This window comes from Centroberyx affinis, unplaced genomic scaffold (genome assembly GCF_046629955.1).
Source record: "Centroberyx affinis isolate AG114_WGS23_722 - 3 ecotype Tasmania unplaced genomic scaffold, CSIRO-AGI_Caff_v1 ptg006668l_1, whole genome shotgun sequence".
In the NCBI taxonomy this organism is placed as follows: domain Eukaryota; kingdom Metazoa; phylum Chordata; class Actinopteri; order Beryciformes; family Berycidae; genus Centroberyx; species Centroberyx affinis.
Window position 1 is genome coordinate 35,077 of NW_027283382.1, and position 23,400 is coordinate 58,476.

Genomic DNA, 23,400 nt, shown 5'->3' on the forward strand with positions numbered 1-23,400 from the left:
GTGGGGTCACCCATGCTAAACATGTATGCACCCATGGTACTGTAAGGCACATTGGATAAAAGTATCCTCCTAGTGGCATATAATGCCTGTTTTTCCATTAAAAAAACACACAGCTACAGATTCATTAGATTTTGAACTCCATGAAACCAATATTTGATGTTCGCACTATCTGCTAAACATGGAAAACCCAAGATCTAGGTGATGATGAGGGTTAAATATCAGATTTCTGTTTTGTTCTTTGGTTCCTCTGCAACAAAAAACCTTACATTGTACTGTTGGCTTTTTCCTGTCTCTCTTGCTGTTTTATCAGTACGTGCAAGGAACTAATCGTCAGACCTTGCTTCAGCAATACTGAGTAAACTGTGAAATATCAACACCAAACACCTTTTCTCCCCACCGGCATTTTCCAAAATAGATTTCACTGTAATCTTTATTTGGTAAAAGCAGCACCTTAAGGTTAAGCTTCTGTCTTGATAGGAATGAAGTCGTAACTGGGTTACATTTTTTTGTGCACTGCAGGTCCGTGTTTCTAAATCTTCCATTATTTGAGATCATGTGATGGATTTTAAGTGACTACAAATGGGGATTATGAGGAGGGATTTGGTGCTATATGTCAGTAGTCAGACCAAAGTGGATTTTATAAACACTCACTGACTCTCTCTCTCTCTCTCTCTCTCTCACACACACACACACACACACACACACACACACACACACACACACACACACACAGAGAAAACCGATGACAGCTATAAGGATAAAAGGAGACTTGTTAAAGTTAGAACAGCAAATGTAAAATCTTTCATTAACTGGCTATAGGTTCAGTGAGTAGCAAAACACATTTATTTATATGAAAATGTTGCGGATTATTACTTTAAGTGTTTAGGGCGATTTTCACTAAGTACCTACACAGAATAGAGTGCTTAGAAAACCTTTCCACAGGTTAATACACAGGTTAAAACAGTGGAATAAGGCCGCTGTTAAGCATTACCCTGCAAAGTACAAATCCAACTGAAGCTGAGAGATGGAAAGAGAGACTGAGAGAGAAAGACACAGAGTGAGATGTATCCCATGAAATCATAACAGTGAGTGAGCACTAAGGGAAGAGATAGAGAAATGGAGAAAAGTGTGGCAACAGAGGGAAAGTCATTAATCACCCTGACTGGTCTGGACAGGGCCGATTCCACTGGACACTGCAGCACTGCACTGTGTAGATATTGTCTGCAGGCGCATACACACACACTCACACACCGATACTCTATCTTATCTCTATGTCCTGAATGACCTCAGAGTCAGGCCCGCTGCCCAGCTCTTACATAACACTTGATTCAGCCCTGACCAGGCTAACCAATCAATAGCCTACACCACAGAGGGAGAAGCCTTGGCTCAAGCAGCGCGGCCTGCCATGAAGATGAGACAGACCGACCCAAGGGAGCAGTTGCCAAGAGGGGGGAAAGGATTAGCATAGCTGTCACACTTTATGACAAGGCATGCTAATTAGGCATGACTGGTTAGACAGATTAGCAGTGGCAGTGAACTGGGCAGTCAGTGATAAAAAAAAATGTTGGTGTCAAGCTCTTCAGAGGAGAAAATACCGGGCTCTGTAAAATATTTTGCCAAAAAAAAAGTTTGCATCTATGTGTGTTTTATCAAAGCTGATACGTCTACACAGTGAATTATTCATTGCTTTCCACGGGAGCATTGAAATAGTGCAAATTCTTTTCTTTTGCACAGCGGACTGTCTCTGGGCAGTAGCAAGTCAGTCGGTGAGAAAAATGATTTGGCCTGCTCCCTGTGTGTAAAACGCTTTGTTGTACAAAGCCTTATCGCCGTCATCGCCCCATTTGCTAGTCAAAATGGCCGGCCTATCTCACGCCTGGCTGGTGATGGTATCAGACGCCTTGTGTTGTGGTGACACTAGCCTTGCTGTGATACCTGAGGCCCGGCTGCACTCGACACAACCTCCCCCCTCTACACGCCACTGCCGGCTCAGGATGCGTGTAGTTGCGGGTTTCTACTGTGTGCCTGCGGGTAACTGAGATGTTTTTGTACCCGCTTATTTGCACTGTGAGGTGAGGTGCTGACCTTCCAGTGTGGGTCTATCTTTCAATGGCAATAGCCAGTGAGAAAAGTGCCGTCTCATGGTTGCTACGTCTTTGGATCGGCCTGGAGAAGCTTTCCACGTGTCACCCAGACAAACCCCAGTACGTCTTCCCCTCTCTTGGTCTATTCTATCACTTATATTCTAATAAGTGGGGAGAGTCGTGGGGATACGGATGAGTGGATAAATGGGTGGATGGAGAGGAATAAATGGATAAATGGATGGCTGGCCAGTTGAATAGATGAATGGATGGCGGATTTGACTTCTCTTTCTAAGACTCTTCTCACTGCCCTGCTAAATTCAAGCAGTCATTGTAGTTGTTGTTCCCAAGATTGCCGGCTAATTTAAAAACTGTTAGGTCTGTCTGAAGTGCTCACTTTTGTGTTGAAGTGGTTTTCTGCCAATCTATATGTCAATTCCAAAGTCATTTCCATCACTTTTCTCTGCCTCCTTCACTTTCTCCACCTCTCCCTCCTCCAATCACTTTCTCTTTCTCCACATCTCCCTCCTCCAATTACTTTTTCTTTCTCCATCTATCTGTTTTGTCAGATTACTATATGGCTGTTTATGTTTATCCATCTCCTTCCATACTGTAGCGTGCTGATGGAGAGGATTCCCTCTCACAGCAGTGTGGATGGTTGCTGTGTGAATAATGGACTCATAGTGCTGACAGCTATACGCTGCCATAGTGCTAATGGTAGAGGTGAGGCTGTGGAGATGATGGGAGCCTGTTACACAGACAGAGGCCCGAGAACAGAAGCCACCTGGAGAGGTTTTAAAACCCTCCTAACAGCATACTGAGGCTGGCTGGTAAAAACCCTGCAGAAAGAGGAGTCTCTCAATGTGTGTGTGTGTGTGTGTGCTTGCAGACAACATCCACATAGGACAGCACTGCAGAGACCACTGGAATCAATGTCAGGACACATAATACCATCCTGACAGCGCTGATGCCAATATGACAAATAATTTGACAAATGTTCTCTACAATCTCTGGATATTACTCAGCGCTGTTGCATGGAGTCCATTTTGACAGCAGTAAATATGATGTGGGCTTGTGAACATCAAAGTGTGTGTGTGTGTGTGAGAGAGAGAGAGCGAGTGTGTGTGTGTGTACATGTGTGTTTACATGCTTACATGCATTTGTCTGTGCATGCCTAGGGGTGTGTGTCAGTGTCTTGGTGGGACTTTGGTGCGTTTTTACTCACTAGAAATGCCACAAAGATACAGCTGTGTATGTATTGGCGTGTCTCTCTGTGTATGTGCATGTGTGTGTGTGTGTATGTGTGTGTGTGTGTGTGTGTGGTACCACAGGGATTAAGACAGAAGGAAGCAGCCAAGCAGTACACCTGTGCCTCTGCAGACAGACAGTCATCCAACCCTGTGGGACTCCACCGGCCATTTCCATACAAACTGTAATGGCAAAAGTATAGAGATGGCCCAGTTCTTTCTCTGCCTACAAGTGTTGGAAATGTTTCAGTACAGGTAATTTTTCCTGATATCTTCCTTTGCCAAATGCAAGCTCATATGATGAAGTAAATTATGTCCTTATACAGGACATCTGCTTTTCCAAAAAATCAATCAGACTCATTTTTTTCTTAATTAAAAATACCCATAAGCAATAAAATAATTTGAGTACTCGTTGGAAGAATCCAATATTTTTAAGCTTTTTCATATCATAGCTTTTGATGCCGTTTGATGCCTTCAAACTCATATCAATACCAAAGATCAGTACAGCACCAGCACCGGCGGTTACACTTTTGATTTTGACAGGATTTTCAACATCTGATTCAGACTTTATGAGATCATCAACACTGCTGTATGTCTAACCTTATCCAGAAAATGGCTACGCTTTGTCTCCTGTGGCTGTATTTATTCAAATCTGTGTGTGCACTCTCCCTCTGCCTCTCTTTACATTGCTCATATGTGCATTGCTGTTTGTGTCCAGACTGTAGATTTCTGATCAGTGTGAGCCTCTCCACTCATATCTGGTTTTGAAAATTTGTTTTTGTGTGCTGCTTTGATCAGATGATACAAGCCACTTTATGTAGCCCTAGCCTTATATTCCTAAATTGTATACTTATATTATTTGTACAGTCAAACTTCACACATCCAAACTGCAGACTTTCAAACTGTGTGGTGAGGGCAACAGACACAGAGAGCAAAATTAGCAGTGGCACAAAAATAATGCTGTGCTAATTGTGGGGAATTATTAGAATTTACATGTTCATAATAGCAATATCTAAATATTGTGATACTTTATTGATCCCTGTATAGAGAAATTCTCTTTTTTTCTCCCCCCTCCACAACTTCCATTCTTAAGGCCTTTGGAATAGTGAGGTTAAGGAGTTGAGGAGTCTCTCTCTCTCTGTCTCTCTCTCTCTCACTCACTCACTCTCTCTCTCTGTCTCTGTCTCTCTCTCTGTTTCACAACCACATACATACCGCTCTACCCTGCAAAACAAGCATGCAATATAAAGCAAGCAAACAGGAACAAACAAGCACACAAGCACACACATAAACTAAATATTTCTATCTGCAGGGCGCAAACTCTCAGAATGAAAATTGTAAATTGAGGCAGGATGGGAAATGGATTTAAGGTGACTGGCCTCTACTTGCCAATAGATCTTAAGTGAGACAGCTTTCAGGAGAGAGAGAGAGAGAGAGAGAGAGAGAGAGAGAGAGAGAGAGAGAGAGAGAGAGAGAGAGAGAGAGAGAGAGAGGGAGAGAGGGGAAGGCTACAGTGCTGCTTGCTTAAACTTTATGTGAGATATGAGAATGCACTGAGCATGCCCATCAAACAGTGGCTATTTTTTTTTTCAGCTGACATTTACTTCACAAATTACACACAGAGCTGCAACTACTAGCTTCCGCTCTAAGTTTCGGTTTGCTTACTACGGCTGAATTTGTCTGCAAAATATGCAAAAACATACCACATGGCAATTTTCATATGCAGAAAGATTTCATTTGACATGATTGTTTTGCAGGGAGCCAAATGCACTTGGCATCATCTGATCTGGGCCACATCTGACTGCACTGCCCACAAGGCCCTCAGTGAATCATCTCTTCTGAATGAGTGAGTGGGCAACAGTTTTGAATTTATCATGCCAGAGTACAGCAATTATGCTCTTTCGCTCTGCCTGTCTGTCTCTCTCTCTCTTTTACTTCATATATATATATATATATATATATATATATATATATATGTGTGTGTGTGTGTATGTGATATATATATATATATATATATATTCAAGTTTCTCCTTGGGATATTGATGATTGTCAGATAATGTCATTTGGTGTATTTTCCAGTAACAGAAGGTGAAATAAGACAGGAGATTAATTTAACTGTGTCTGTGTAAAAATATTGATTATGTTTGCAGCATTCAGAGAGGATTATTATCGACTTTGGAGTGACTCACCGCCACTGTCTGTGGCGGTGAACACATTCAGATGATTACAGTCTGTTTATTTTTGGTCGCAGACCTGGTCTGAATGCAGGGCTGGTACAGCACAGTGTGTGTGCACGTGTGTGTGTGTGTGTGTGTGTGTGTGTGTGTGTGTGTGAATATACAGTACAGTCACGCATGTTATTTGGGGGAGTATGTGTGTGTGAATCTATGTATGTGTGTGCGTGTCTGTGAGTACATGCATGTATGTATGTGCACGGTTTTGTGTATGGTGCGTGTGTGTGTGTGTGTGTGTGTGAATGTGTGTGTGTGTGTGTGTGTGTGTGTGCGCGCTGCAGGTGGACGGAGGAGGCTGTTGCTTGCTGCAGTCAGACGCCTCGCTGGGGGAGAGCAGCTTTACGAGTGTGAGCAGAATCTATGATTTCATCTCAGATCTGCAAGAGGAGGGAGAGAGAGAGAAGGAAGGACAGAGAGACAGGGGGAGAGAGAGAGAGAGAGAGAGAGAGAGGGAGAGAGAGAGAGAGAGAGCATTGAGATTGGTGAGATTAACCAAATAAGAAAGATTTGAAGGACTCCCACGGTCCTAAACTCCCACAGGGATTGTAGAGTAGCTGCCCTCCTGCTATTTTTCAGATGATTCAAGTGGGTCGGCTCGGGATTCATTTCATCACACGGGGGACAGTCCTCTCTGTCCTACTTTACTGCTGCGTGCTGCAGGTCCATCAAAGCTCACTTGCTTGGGAGCGGTGACATCAGTATGACATCAGTGTGCTAAGACGGCTAATTCTCACAAAACACTTATGTCATGTACTTTTTTTTCAAATTAAAGGGGAAATAAGTAAGATATTTACTGCACAAAATATAGCACAAATATAGCACAAAATGACCAAATCTGCAGTGGTTGATAGGGTTGTCGATCAATACAATGACTCAATGATTACTTCAGTTAATGCTGAATCGTTGTTTACGGCCCATACTCCCCATTCAGTGGAATTTCAATTGTGTGTGAGTGAGCGACCGGCATCACAAGGCATTTCAGCTTCGAAGGCTAAAAAAAAAGTCCTCAAGCCAAAAAGACAAATGACAAAGCAGTATTATTATTACAATATTTAGCACAGTGATATTTTACCTCTTCGTTCAACGTTTGTAGGATCTCTGCTCTAATTAGCTAGCTTATTCTTTAGTCTTTAGCTTAGTCTTTATTGTGAAAATGTGACTTTATTTTTTGTGTCTCTCATTACAATATATACATCACCTATTTTTGGCTAGTATTCAGCTTTTAGTATTAAAGCGATTCACTTAAAATAACTCAGCAGCTTGACTAGTTTTTTTTTTTATATATGGTCAGAATCTGCTTTGTTCGCATTTGTTTATGTGCTAGAAGTGTGATTTTCAGACCTGTTTCGCCATGTAATGACAGTGAATGGAGAGAGAAAAAAACACACAATTCTCCAATCTCCTCTACCGGAGCAACAGATAACAGAGAATCACCGATTTTGTGGTTTTATCATGTCCAGGAAGCTACACAACCCAAGGTAATACCAAAGCTCAACATCACTTTAAATCATTCACTTAAAAGTGCAATGTATAGCATGTTGTGTTTCTTAACATTAAGATCATATTTCCCATAAACTCCATTGCGTCCTGTGACTTTAGATGTGTGTATTCAGACATACACACAGTGTTTATGTTCATGAGCTTTCCAGTGTGTTCTCTGCCTCTTGCAAGAATGCTACAACAGAAGAATTTCATTTTTTTTTTGTTGCTCCATAAACTCATTTGTCAATTTTCAAACTAATCCCCTGCATTAGGGAGGGATCACTCTCTCACAGCCCAGAGCCTGCCAGCAGTGCTCCATGTCTTCTACTGTGTTACACTCTCTTCTTTCATGGCCACTCTCCTCCAAAACCATGGATGGGAATTAAGTGAAGGCACATAAATGTTCTAAAATATGTACACATTGTTGTATGATGTGTATAACAGCATGTTTTCTGTGCTGGCTTCACAAACTGAATTTTCAGAAGGACAAAATAGGGTTTAATGTCTTGCATCGCATCTAATGATATCACATTGTGTTGTATAGTGTCCTACAGCAGTGGACTGAGATAAAAAAAATATATACACACATACATATATCCTTTTACCATTAGTTGTTGACAAGGTTTTCATTCTCTCTGAACGTCACATATCGCCAACTTGGAGATCATACAAAATCCTGACTTTCCCTGTTTTATTTACCCCCTTGTTTACATTGTTCATGTAACTCATAATTCTGATATTTCCACCAGCACCTGAAGGCAGCATAATAGCCATAAAACCAGCTATGTGGTAACATTACGCTGCTGCATGTTGATGTTAGCAAACCTGATGCGTGCTGCACTGATGTTAGCTCTGGTGCGACCAAATCAATTAATCAATTTGTGGCATTTGGTCACATCTGCCTCACTTTTGCATTTTTGGTCTGCTGCTTTTAAGTGTTCATTTGTCAGGTAAACTCAGTCACACAGCACAGTGTATGAAAGGTAAAATGTACCAAAGCCAAGTTGGCAGGGGGAGAAAGATAGACTCATGAAATGCTCTAAAGACTACCAAACCGCATGGGACGTTTTATGTTTTTTTACTCTTTGTATCAGTGTTGCTGGACTCTGTCAGGGAAAGATGATCTCCTTGGTACCTGGATTAATGTGCTTAATCAAATGTCTCTGTGAATACAAGTCTTTATTACATGTACATGGAGAGAGGACTCTTACATGAGGATCATGCAGTGGTACAGAAGTCTCTGAGGAAAGAGGGTCTCAGACCTCCTTTTAAAAACAGTGCAACAAACATTCTTACAAAACAGGTGGGTACAGCCTGATTATAATATGTTTCAGACATAAGTTCCTCCTTTAAACTGGTTGTAACTGATTCTTCACGTACACACACACACACAGGCTGCGGTTTAGACTGATATCGTTTTTGGTAAGCTGATATTTTGACCTCATGTTGCACTCTCGTCTGCGGTCGTTACTGAAACTAGTAACTTCCCATCAGCACTTTCACATGTCGCACACCACCCACACTGCACATGCTATTCTTCTTCAAATGTGCTCTTCCGCTATGACATGATAAACATAATACACACAGTCTTATTCTAGCCTAAAGATATCTATTTATTTATTTCCCACAACCCACCACCAGCCCAGCAGGAAAACTCCAATGGAATCCCAATCCCAGTGTCTTGAAAAATGTCCCAAATTTCAAGCAATCAGTGAAATCTCTCTTACTGTACAAAGTTCAAGAATAACCGCCTCTGCTACATGTGAAAACAAGAGTCTGTGCCCCACCATGAAAAGACTACCATGAAAAAAAATGCCTCCACTAAGAATCCATGGCCACTCTCCATCAGCACGCCTCATTACCCACACATATAGACAGCACAGAGCAACACACCCCATGGCAGAATAACCACCTCGCTATGCAATAACATCAGACTGATACCCTGCCCTTTCCAATACTGCTTGTTTTTGTGTGAAGTGTTTTGATTGTGTTTGTACCGTGTGACACTGAGCGGTAAAATGCTAAGCGAAGGTTCAGCGAGGAGCTCATCAAGGTCACCACAACTGTTTTATTATTTCGTTATGTGTGCGCCGGGTCGACACTACATGCCAAGCTAGCAATAAATGTCAATCTCACTTTCTCTTCCATTCAAAATTTAGGAGGCTGGAGGTGAAGGATAAACATGCTGCAATATCATAATTTTGTGAAGCTGCCTTTGATGAAAAAGCTAGACAAGAATGTGACTAGAAACTTTTGAATAGTACTTTTATCCATCTCCTTTCACTTTTTCAAATATGTGTGGATGGGTCGATCACTGTTTTCTTTGTGTGACGCTTGGTGGGTGAGCGAGTCCTGGTTGATGAAAATCATCAGTCTAGAGTTTTAAAAAATGTGCAGCGTTTTGAAGGATTTCATTCCCATTCAAAAACACGGGTGAACATCGACAGTGCTTTTTTTTTCTTTCCTGCGTTCACCGTTTACATCTTCAGTACCTGTGGTGGCTTTACCTCAGTTTCAGACTAGATACAGCTACAAGGTACACAGTTCATCAAGATGAGTGGCAAGTGTGGGGGCGTCAACCTGCCCAATCGAGGGGTGAGGAGGGCGGGACTAGCGATACTCAAGTGTTAACATTCCCTGCTCCCAGCATGGAACGGTTACATGAAGGAGGCACGACTATAAACAGAAAGCAGTCTCACACTGAAGTCAAATTTTATTTAGTTTTTCTTCTTAAACCATGACCAAAGCCTTTGTCTAACCTTAACCAAGTAGTTTTAGTTGCCTAACCATGACCTTACACCAAAATTTAAGCAAAGTTGTTTTACTTAGCTAAACTTAACCGTTACAACCGCCAACTTTTAGCTGAAAATGTGGTGTCTGATTTGTGTTATTGTTAGAGAATCCAATTTGTGGTGGAGGAACGTAATTTTCACATAATTCGTGTCCACAGCCCATAAATCTGCGCTTCAGAGTTTGTGCTCATTTCACGACTTTTTAGATATACTGTAGGTTGCACTTACTTGATATCGCTGCTGTATCACTGTATTGTTTTTGCAGCTAAACCCAGCAACCTTTCTATTTCTCGAAGGTCATCTGGAGTGATTGCAATTCTAGGAAGACGTCAGAGTGGGCGAGAGTGTCTGTACAGCAGAAGAAGAAAGATTTGGAGAGAAAAAGTGGGGTGAACTCAGAACCCCCGCCCCCCCCCCCTTCCTTTCTGGATCATTCTGTGTCCTCATTTTCTCTCCTCCTCTTGTACAAGCATACAGAGACTGGACATGTCAGGTTCTCTGTATCAGAATTCATGTCAGATATTCTGGTTTTATCCTTCTTTTGTTCAGCCCCTCTCTCTCTCTCTCTTCTTCCCTTCCTCGTTCATTACCTGGCCTCCTCTCCGGCTCGCAGCAGAGGGGAGACTGAGTGACAGGTAATATGCTCAGCTCTGACATTCATTCCGCATTTCTCCCCTCTCTCCTGGATCCCTCCGTTCCTGAGGAGTAAATAAGTGAGAGGATTTCACCAGTGGCCAGTTGACTTCATAACACTTTGTCCCTCATCCAGAGGAGCTGGCTCCAAAACAGCTGAACGCTCCAGGTTCCCCGAAGCACATTGTTAATCTCTCACCGACCTTGGCTGTCACCAACAAGTTTTCATTAAGGAGCTCCTTCGTTGCCAAGCGAAGTGTGTGTGTCCGCTCGTGTATGTGTTTTAATCTGTCGACACCAGAGATTGTTCAGCCCAACATCTTGCTTCCAAAAAGAACAAATACATTTAAATTTAAACACGGCAAAATCCTGAGCACAAGTGCAAGCAGCGAGCTACTTAGTATGCACAGCGCAGTGCATCACAAGCCTTGGGGGCCAGGGCCGTTAAAGGAGTTCACTAAAAAACTTTTCAGATCAACTTTAAGGAAATTCACTGAAGGTCTTTCAGTGAAAAACCTGCACAGTACAGCTGCTGAATGACAAATTTCTCTGCTGCTGAATGACAAATTTCTTAGCTGCTGAATGACAAATTTCTTAGCTGCTGAATGGCAAAGTTCTCTAAAATGCTGAATGACATTTCTCCAAATTGTTAACCTCTTAGAACCAACCATTTTCAGATGAGATGATGCCACACATTGGTAAAATGATGTATTGCCTGAGTTTTGAATGGCATCATGTCATGGAGCTTAAAAGGCTACTTGAAGAAATTTAATTCCACTAAAGGTCACTAAATTGCAGCTTTTGCACAACAGCAGTGATATTACCAAGCAATATCCGTGTTCGGCTTCATGTGGATGTTTAGTATGCAAAGTGAGTGCACAATGCTGTCCTTTTTAGCACGTCTCTGTATGAATCATTCAGGGACTGTACCAGTTTGGCTGATTACCTCCTTGACCAGCCGTTCAAGCCCTATTAATAAATGATGCTGTGTAGAGTTAAATGGAAGGCCAGGATACTTAAGTAGTCACTTCTAAAGGGTACAAAGTCAGGCCTACTTTGACTTCAGATTGTCCAAGCAGAAAGCAAAGACTTGACACGGCTCTGTTATGATTTCAGCTGCTCTCTAACACCGTAGGGAGATAGGCGAGTTGTTGTAATTGTGGTATTTTAACAATTATGCATTTTTTGCGGGGAAAGCTTATGCCATCATCAAAAGAGTTTTAATTATCATCACACTGAATAGGTTTCAGTGTGTCAAGTTAGAATTTTGGCTGCTTTTCATTAAGTGTTGGTTTACGGCTGTTGGTTTATCTTTTAACAACAAATACGTTTCCTTATTCTGTTCTTCTCTAATATTTTCTGGGCTAGCAACAACCATTTTCCAGCTCAGTGCAATGCAGGCTAATTCTTGGAAATACTTTGAGTAGTTGGGGGGCTAATTTGCAGCAGGGTGGCCTAGTGAGATCGTCCTTCAGCTGGACGATCACGGTTCAAGCCCCCATATTGGCAAGCATCCACCCTGCTGGAGTGAATCTGAGCAAAACACTGAATCCCTACCGGCTCCTCGGTGCTGTAATGTAGCTGACCTCTGACTTTCCTTGTCAGGAGCATGCAAAAAGAAAATTCTCCTACAGGGTTCAATTAATTGTCATATTATTACCCCATTAATAATAAGCTCATGTTGAGGCAGGCAAGGATATATGTAGGGTAACGCCACCTCAACTCACTTTATCTACCTTGGCATTTGCAAAATAGAGTTTACCAGTCTTTTTAGGCTGATTTAAATCTATATGGTATAAATTCATAATGTAAACATTAGGTATTATGGCTTTCATACATTGGCTAATGCATGTATACTGTCTGAAGTTAAATCCCAATAAAGCACAGATAATATTGCTTTAGGGGTCTTGTCACCTCTGTTGGAAAGTGTCTTTGTCCAATCAAATTGCTTGGCTGAAACCACCCCATTGTATACATTAAGGTTATATCAGGTAGATGTAAGTTACACAAGGATAGGGTCTTCTTCAAGAAAATAAAACATAAATTATTACTATTCTGAAAGCCAGAATTTTATTTACCGCAACATCGTGGTTTGTAGGCAACAATCTCATGGCTGTTACACATCAGCTTCAGAAACCGTAAGCACACTGGAACTGAAAGGCTCGATGGACTGAACTTCTTCTTCATTTCTATATCTCTCTTTTTCAGTCCATCTCCACTTGCCATTTTGCTTTCACCTTTCCCCCCACTCGTGTCTCCATGCCCCCGTGCTCGCCCACTTTTTCAGACTTTTTCACTCCATTTCTCTCTGGCCTTTCTTTTCATTCTCCGCCTTACTTTCTCGGTCGCATCCCTTCCTCCCTTCCCCCCTTCCAGAAACCCAGAAATAGTGGCGGACTCAGTGTTGCTGTTAAAAGGTTCTGTTGCAGCATGGCACTAACTGACTGCAGCAGATGAATAGTTTAGGAGCCATTTGGAGACCTCTGTGCCCAGTGGACTGTTCACTTCCCAATACAGAGTCTGGGCACGAACGCATGGCAGGAGGGAAGAGGTGTCAAGGAGAGAGGGTTGTACAGCACCGTAACCCGAGAGAGGCTGCCGCGGTTTCACAATAATCTATAATCGCAGTGTGCAAGACAGAAACAGAGGGAGATTTGGCTCATTTGAAATAATCCAAAGTGATTTACAATGAGCGAGCAGGTAGGGGTTCAGTGTCTTGCTCAAGGACACTTTGGCTTCAATCAAACCGTAGACCTTCATGCTCATATGTGATTCTTTTAGATGACTGTTCATATCTATTAACCCATATCTGACACCAATAAGAACCGACAGCAAGTAACAAAAGACGTCACATGTGTTTTTGTACCTGCTTCTCCCACTTGCTTCCAACACATTTTGGTTACGGTATGTACGAGTTTTGACTGAGCTGATGCGTCTCCCCAAATAGCAATCAAGTCGGCTATTGCCCTCCATGCTAGCGCTGGCTCACCCAAGCTGCCGTGGGCGCCTAAATTACAGCAATTGTCTCAGGTGAATGATGTAAGATTTCCTTATTGTCATGGCAACGCTGACAAATTCTGATTTGAGCGTTCAAACACAAGTTGCATGTAGGGTGCGTAGGTGTCTCTGTATGCTGATCACGCTCTCGCCCTCGTCTGTGTTGCTGTGTTTGTGTTTGTAGTACTGGTGTAAATGCTATACTCACATTTGACTCTCCACTATTTAAAGGTTATATGTGCTACATTTTGACATTAATCATTTCCACATTCATTTTGAGACATTAGTTAATTACCATAAACACACAAGACCATCACTGGGAATATTGCGAGCCTCTACTCTGCATTTGACATTGTGAACCACTGGCTCGGATCTGCTTTGTGGCACAAAACAGGAAGAGGGCGCTGTTCTTCCAGTGCAAACAGAGGTAGAGCAATGGTAGATGGTGGAAGGAGTGAAAGGCCGATGGGAAAAATCACTTCTAACATGTTTACCCTTCTCAGTAAAATGAAAGAGAAAAACACACACAGAACAATGTTGATTTTTATGATGTTTAAAAATGCTACATACAGCACCTTTAATCTTTAATATCACTTCTTAGGAGACACTTTTTCACACTTCACAAACTTGAGTTAAGTATAAGAGATAAATGTTTTTAGTTTGATACTTTTATACATTTCTGACATTGATTGCCCAAATGTATTTGACAATTTTCCCAGCCCTAACGAGCAAAAGAAGGGAGGAATGGAGCCTGGTTGGTATACACACGGAGAGAATTAGAAGGACGAAGTGTGTTGAGTCCAAATGAGGTGAGTGAGGACAGGAGAAAAGGAAAGAAGCAAAGAAACGATAAACAAGAGGAGCGGTGCGAAGAGGAATAGATGATGAGCGTCGATGGGTCAGCAGAGGTTAAATGAAACTGGAGGAGTGAGAAAGTAGGCTAGAGCAAAAACAAGTAAAACTGGAGAGCAAATTGAGTCTGAGAGCTTAAAAAGGTCACGGTAAGAGTGGCTAAGGTCAGTGCATACTTCACATCAACCTGAGTCCTGAGTGGAAAAAGAGTGGGAGGTGAGGAACAAAAGAAAAAAGAGATGAATGTTTAAAACCTGCCTGATTCTAGCAAATAAAGAGTCATGATAATGACTGAGAGAGAGAGAGAGAGGGATGAGAACCAGTTACATTCCACCAGTTATATTGGTCTGTAATGGGCATGACGCTTTTTGAGTATTCCATGTGTGTGTGTGTGTGTGTGTGTGTGTGTGTGTGTGTGTGTGTGTGTGTGTGCGTGCAGGCTGCATATTGCAAAGTTTCAGCAGTCTTGAGTCTTTCATGGGTGGCCTGCCAGTAGCCAAAGGGGATTGAATGGGTAGAAATGCGAAATGTTAATATGAGGCACTGGTTATACTTGAGTATTTGCAAACACACCACAAACACTCACCATAGCAGTACATATCACCAAGAATTACAAGTGGTATCTATTATATATCCAAATACCCATGGGGAGTGATATCTGTGCTTTTGCCTGAATTCATTGACTTCCATCTCAAAAGGTGGATATGGTTAAAGCTGCGCTGCAAGATATTTATGTAAAAATACATGTTATGTCTTATGCCTAAATCGCAAAGTGGGGCTGCAACAGAGAGATCCTCACTAATTGAGATGTGGTAGATTTGCCCAATTTAGTGGTAAATCTTGATCTTCTTGATCTTCTTGGCTTCTTGGACGAATCAAAACTCAAGAGCGAAATACAAAATTTGCGCCTAAACAGCAGCAAGCGAGCGTTCTGTCCAGAGAAACCTGGACTCACCAACGATGGCCGAACCTGCTGCCAAAAGATTTTCTTCAGCACTGATTTCTGAGTTTTAAAGTCACACAGTTACTTTTTGCTGCCACTTGGGGCCGCCAATGTATGATACTGCCGAGTGCACCTTTAAAGTTTTCAGAAAGGAAAAAAAACAACAACTTGCGAATGGAGAGAAAGTAGTAGTTGTAGTAGTAGTGGTAGTAGAAGTCAGTGAATGCTTCATGCATTTTCCATCAGATTCTGCTTTTCACCGGCTCAAAGAACTGGAGCAGAACATCCTTGACCGAAAAAGGCACTTTCAAGAGTTGACCTGTTTTCACTCAGCGACACGGGAAGAGAATAGGCTCATCTGTCTGGACTATAGTACCAAGATGCTGCTCGTCTCCCGGGAGCTGTGGTCAGGACAATGTGTGTATAAGCCTGTGTGAGTATAAGGGTGTTTGTGTGCTTTTCTGTGTGTGTGTGTGTGTGTGTGTGTGTGTGTGTCTGAAGCACGCTCTCGGTTTCCATTGCCACTTGTTGAATGTGTCACCTGCAGCCGGCGGCTGTGTGACAAATCTTCTGTGCTTGGCGTGAGAGGACGCTGCCTGCAAACATATGCCTGGCAAAACACAGCCTTACGCACACACACACACACACACACACACACACACACACACACACACAATCCAGTGCTGTCAAACTGGACTCCATTCAACAACCGTGAAAAACACCCACACTCACACAGATTGTTGATAATATAATTTGGCAGCGTCACTCAAATCTGCATCATCTGCTACAATAGTGCGCCCCGCACACACACTCACACACTCACACACTCAGCAGAGCACACAAAACACTGTCGCACATGCACGACACACACACACACACACACACACACACACACACCAAAACACTCCTCCTTCCGCAGCGTTTTATCAGCCGGTCTCAGTACGCTGTTAGGAGGGTTTTAAATCCTCTCCAAGTGGCTTCTGTCCCCAGGTCCCTTTCATCTACACAGCCTCACCTCTACCATTCGCACTATGGCAGTGTATAGCTGTCAGCACTATGGATCCATTATTCACACAGCAACCATCCGCACTGCTGTGAGAGGGAATCCTCTCCATCAGCACGATACAATATGGAGGGAAATTGATAAACATGTAAACATGTAGCCTAGAGTAACCAGAGGGGGACAGAGAAAGAGAGAGAGAGAAAGAAGACAGCTGGAGATGAAAGAGTATAAAAAGGGATGAGAGAGATGGGGGGGGTGTAGAGAGAGAGAGAGAGAAAGATAGAGAAAAAGGGACTGGAGGATGAAGAGAGGCAGTAAGATGAGAGAGACGGGGACTCTGCTGAGAGACATGTCATCCCATCTTTCCATTATTTATACATCATACATCATCCATCCATCCATTTCCAACCACCTATCTACTCATCCATCCACACACCCACACCCACACACACACACACACACACACACACACCCACACACAGCATTCAGTGTGTCACGCCTAGAGTGCTGCAAAACACATAACATCCCATGTGTGTTTCACTTTACATCTGAAACTGAAGCTGAGCCAATTGCCAGATGGCTAACAGCCTCACTACTGAGAGAGGGAAAGCTCTCCATCATCATGCTACAGTACAGAGCGGGATGGGTAAACATACGAATAATTAATTTCCAAAATCCTATATATCCTTTTTGATTGGAAAAGTGAAGTTTATAATTCAACATATTTAAAAATGTAGTGTGCAATATATGCCATTTAATGGTTGGTTTTATCTAAAGGACATTACAGCATCATAAATACATAAAGTTTTAGCCTGGATGGGCATTGAAGCTGTTATTCTAGCAGTTTTGGTGCCACACTTCACCCAAAGAACCATCAAAAACAAATGATCTGTTAACCAAGAACTCAATTTACCTATAATCCTATAAAAAAGTGCCATAGTTGTATTGATTGGTACATTAGTATGTATTGGACTGCATCAATGAATCAGGGAAAAACTCTTTTTTATGCTAGACAGTAACTCTCTCATTCCTCACAGACATCATCTCTCTTTCTCACGAGGGAAGCGGTGCGACAAACATCTCATATTTGGTATGTACAGAGCCACATCAGGGACGAGTCGCTCCCTCAACCGGCAGTAAGCGACCCCTGTGGAAGGACTTTATCTTTCTGTCTTTAAAAAAAAAAGAAAATCGAGCGGGTTGTGCACTCTTTCATGTTTCTCACGCTTAGTCATGGCTATACATGGAGGAGAAGTTAGCACAGAAATAAGTGGCAGATTGATTCAATCCGCTGTCTGTCAGCTGGGGAGAGAGTCTCTGCATACCAAGACTGCAGAGCCGATGACTAGGCTGCCTGGTTAACACACAAGATCACTAATGGATTATCTGTCAATTTATAATAGGTTAATGTGTAGCTGATGTAATGCCCACTAGACTGTGGGAAAGCTGAATGCATTTCCTATATTCTGGATATTCTGTATTCTCTCTCTCTTTCATCTCCCTACTCATTCGCTCGTTCATTCCCTCTGAATCGTTATGATTCTGTATCTCTGTTGCTCTCTCTCTCTCCCTCTCTCTCTCTCTGAATTAGATGGATATGTTGCCATGGCTAGTTAAGGGCACCAGCTGTTGTTGTTGCTCTCGTTCCTTTGCTGAAATAACTTTATGAAATAAGCCAGGAAGAGCTGAGGGGATGCAGATCTGTTTCCAAGACAACAGGGACACATGACGGTAGCTAAATATTTGTGCATGTTTTGTATGTCTTTCTGTGTGTGTGTGTGTGTGTGTGTGTGTGTGTGTGTGTGTGTGTGCGTGCGTGTGTGTGTGTTTGTGTGTTCCACTGTCCTATTCCTAAACCCTCAGCCTAGCCCACTGATTGTATGGTACAAAGATGATATATGAACTGTGTTTAGTGGGATATTGGGCCTTTCTTCAAACACAATTTTCCAGATTGCTGCATGGTTATGATGCATTTAGGTTGTAAATTGGCATGAATGAATATGAAAATCAGGGTTTGAGATATTTCAATAAACATTGAATGACCAAAACCTCGACTTGCTCTTTGTAGTTTCATAATTGGCTCAGAATTTGATGAAATACTTGACATATTTCATGTCAGAAATCACAATAAATATCATTGGTTGCATTTGTTGTCCCACTTTCTTAGTCCCGGCAAGTGCACTGCCCTCCTTTTCACTGTGATAGTGTAACTGGTCCCTTGTGAGTTACTTTTGAAAAGCTAATGATTTTTGCGAACTGCCAGAATCACTAAACAAACATGACAGATGGTCGTTGTATAATACCAGGGTGTCAACCTGCACAAAGCCCGGGAGGATTCACGGTGAGCTTTGCTATTTCATTGGCATTGGCAATTATGGGACCGCCGTGTTTTGATTCAGCATTCCTATGCAGTGTGCATTTCCACAGGGACTGCAGTCTGCATTTTACTCAACGCTTTAAGGGTTCTGCAACTGCTGGCCTGACACCTGATGCCTTTCAATCAGTTAACTCAAATAAGCTGGCACTGCTATTTATTCACAGGAAATGTTAGCTTTCAGTTAACGTCTCGTATGCTCGTATGTCCGTCCAACATGCCCAACATGCCCAACACTGTTTACAGTTTACATGCGTGATCACCTCCAGTGTGTGATTGGCTGTCAACTTGTCAGTCAAACCTCTGTTGTGAATGGTCAGGATACACACACAGTTATCAAGACAGGAGCTGTAATAAAAATGCAGGGTTAGGGTTATGAAAACTAGTATTTTAGTAAGATCTTATAGTGAATTTATTGCACTTTTAAGGTGATTTGCCAAAAGTAAACTGAATTTAAAGTATTTCAATAAGAAAAGCCTCCAGTCCTTTGAGGGATGAAGCAGGTGGAAATCTACTTCCCATACATTGTTTGACTTCATCCTGGTGTGCATGAAGTCAGTCTTGAATTTGTTTAACTGTGGGAATGGGGACCTTATCATCATGGAATGTGGAAATATGAGTGAACTGTATTTGCCCCTTAGGGTGCACCTAATGACTCCCATGGGATGGCTGCCCTTCCATTACAGATCCATCACCATGTTTAATAATTGGCAATATACACTGTGGTTTGAAGGCATCAGAATTCAGCCCTTATGGAAATGTTACTTATTTTTTCATTTGTCTGCTGGCATGGCCATCTCAGTGTGAAATAAAAAAAGAAATGACTTGCCAAAATTGTCAATGTGAGCAAGATCATAGGAGTCCAGCTTTGCAGTTTCACTGATCGTTACAAACGGCAGGTGGAGTCCTGTTTGACCCGACACATCCGCTTCATCTGAAGTCCAGAATCTTCCCTCTGGTTTGCAGGTCAGGTCCAAAGTTAAGACAAATGTATAAAGATTATGTATAAACTGAATTCAGGGATGAAGAGATAATAGGGTGACGATGGTGGTGTTGATGATGATGATAATAAAGTTGATGATGACCATGACTATGATGATGATGAAGTCCACTTTAGTACTGTCATCCTTTTTTTTTATTATTATGACTATTATGACTTGTTGCTGATGTACAAACTTAACTTAAACTTAACTTAACTTGGATGCATCCACTGGGTCATTACACAATATTTTATTATTTTAGCTTTTCACTTTTTTACCTATTTTTGTAGCCAAATAAAGTTGAAACTCAAACCCTTAACCTCCTTTTGTTTTCTCCAAATGCAAATCATCCAAGTAGGAAAAAGGGCCACTCACTGCTCAAGGCTTCAGGTTTTGAGCTCCTTACACCAGGTTATGCATCTTCACACACTGATCTTGGATACAAGCTGCTTCTAAATGGCAGAACGGCCATAAATGACACCCTGAAGAATGCATACTGCCAGAAAATGTTGGAGGTGTAAAATAAATATTTGGTATGCAGAGAAGTGTGCAACCTTCATACATTTATTTACTTTGACTTTGGACCGATGGTTTGCACCTTTTTATGGGTGTACGCTTTACTGCTGAATTACTAGAACTGCCATAAATACCAGCTTTGAGAAGCTCAAAATGTACAGTTTTTGTTGGGACCGGTTCACAGATGTGTTATTAAATTCTGTGGTGATTGTTGAGGTTGTAATTTTGTGGTGTTTAGCAACTATGCTGTTACAGTAAGTGTCCGTCTGTCCCTGTAAGCTGTAAGTTTTGACTTGTGACCTTTGCCACATTAAATAATTTTGCAGTTTTTGTGATGGACGCACTTACAATTCAGCCACTATTTGACCAGTTGGGAACTGTGTTGGTGTTTTCTTGTTGCTTTGAAAACTCACATATAATGCGGTGATTGACAGACTTCTTGCTAATTGGCACTCACCTTAATATGACTCACCCACGTAGCTGCCATTCTAATTGAGATTTAGTTAACGTTCTTGCGATGTTTCTGAAATTTTGCCCAACGCCCATATGTCTATGTATGTCTATGTCAGTGTGTGTGTGTGTGTGTGTGTGTGTGTGTGTGTGCGTGCGTTTGTGTGTGTGTGTATGTGTGTTTGGCATGCTGCTGGTTATAGATTACATGTTGTCTGAGCAGAGTAAATTGCAGTTCTGTTCGGTCACACTGCAGGGTGCAGAGGGATGAATTGCAGAGTGCAGCTGCTTGGGGATCATGAATCTGATGCCTGCTTCAAATTCAGTCCTAATGAATGACGTGAGTGGTATCACACACACACACACACACACACAGATGCACTGCATGCCACCCACACAGCAGAAATGTATGCAGCGAGCAATTTATGTCTGTAGAGCAGAGATGTGGTTTACATCCTTCACAGTGAAGCAGAAACGAATCAGACTGGTGCTTCATAGAAAGAGAGAGAGAGAGAAAGGTTTAACAAAACATCATTTTGCGGTTGAACAATTTTGAAATCATGGAGGAAACTCAAAATGGATCTAATTACCCAACCAAACACATAAACTTGGAGTATTTAAATGTCATATGTTGTAAATCGACAAACGTTTTGCACTGTGACTTATTGCTGAGTGTGAGAGAAACATTGATGATGCCATTATGGCATGAAAGGCAAAATGATCTCTGTGTCTCCGGTGGATAGTTTTGTCCGGTATGCATGCTAACAATTTAGTATGCAGTATGTTAAGTAATTAAACTAAAAATAAATACCTACCAAGAATAATTTTTACCGGCCAAAATGATTACTATACTGTATATTTTTGCATACTTTTTGAATCAGGTACTTTGCGTTTTAATTTAAAACTTACTCACACACTTATACAATGGTTTCAAGTTTGTAATTCATTATGCAGCGCAAGAAAACTCAATATAACCGAGACATTCAAATGTTTTGTCTCAAGCTAGCGGCCGGTGTGGAGGGTGTGCCTTATTGATTTATCCCTCAAATACAAATTTTACTGGCATTTGGCATTTGGCAGGTGTTAAGTTTTGACCCTGCCAACACGATCCTCTTTAATCTGTGTACCTGCTCCCTATCTCACATGCATTACTATTGTGTCCTACAATCAGCATGCAAAGGCACAAGCACAAGCTCTATTTCCTGCGACCTGTTGAGTATTTGTTCTATCTCTTCCACCTCTTATTATCCCGTTTTATTTTCTCTTGTTTTTATCTGTTAGTGGGTTAGGGTTAGGGTTAGGGTTAGGTAACCCTAACCCTTGATGGACAGATATCAAACAAGATAAAGCTGCTTCATTCTAGCCCACTGAGTTCCTAGGTTTAGCTCTGCCATCTAATTCTGTTAAGTTTCCTAGATAAAGCTCATCCCCCTATAGCTCCTTGTTGAGTTTCCTAGATACCAGCTAACACAGAGGGCCCCCCCCCACAACATAAAAGCTCACTCGAGTGCTAGTTCTTTTTGGATCCCGTCAAGCATTACCCGAACAAGACGAATAAAATTAGTATTTACCCATGTTTGCTGTGTTGGGATCCTGCCGACAACGCCAATTTGTTGAAGAAATGTTCTGGAGTCAGAGGTTTGTATTACTTGAACATATATATTTATTGAAAGGAGAGTCTTGCAAGAGGAAGAGATGCGTACAGCAAGAGGCTACATACACTTCCTCAAAGAGAAAGAGATTGATCCAGTCCTTTATGTATCTTCCAAGGATGTACAGAATGTGCTGACATTAGAAAAGGTCACCAAAGTAGAGTAGAAGCAAGACATGTTATGTCTTAAGTTAGAGCTTCCATGGACATCTCGGAGACATCCAGGAGCCATTCTGACAACAAGACCTCTGGCATAGTAGGTTATGGTACAAGGGTTACAGTGAGGTGACCATACATCATGAAACCTTACATTCCCTGAGGTGACCCCAGTTCAGCTGTTAATACATTATGTTGAATTTTCTTCCACAATTTGTGTTCTATTTGTTTTCTGTATGAAGCGCTTTTGCGGCAAATCTTCTTGTTAAAAGCACTTTATAAATAAATCTGACCTGACTTTACATTTATGAAACATTCATACCCAAGGCTCCTGGAGCATCCAGCCTCATACATTCATACATACAGCATCGAGCTATACAAAGTGACGGAGGGGATTCACTTGCAAGTAAAATTGCTGCCGCTGTACCCCATCTTACAATCCCCATGGCCGCGGTTCACTTCCACTGGCGCAGAGTGAGTGTGTGTGTGTGTGTGTGTATGTGTGTGTGTGTGTGTGTGGGCCTTATACAGAAATCCTATAGGGGAGATACACAGCCATATTCCTCATACTCATCTCATTGGCAGACTGCTATTCTTAGCACAGCGCTGAATCTCATATGTGAACGTATATATGAAATACTACTGCTGTGCACACATCAATATAGTATGTATACACACAAGCATACTATTTAGAAACTACACACACACACACCCACACACCCACACACACACACTTAAACCCTCGCATGATGTATGATATACGGATGAGGAACCATAAACTTCTGAATACATTTTCTCACGAACACACAGAAGAGCAACACTGACGCTGAGATTAGTATTCGTATGTTGATTCACCGGAGACCTGTGGATTAGTGTGTGTGTGTGTGTGTGTGTGTGTGTGTGTGTGTGTCAGGGCCACAGGCACTGGCACAGCTCATATCAAAACCCACACGCGTCCCACACATACACACACACAGACACACACACAGACACATGCACTTACACATTA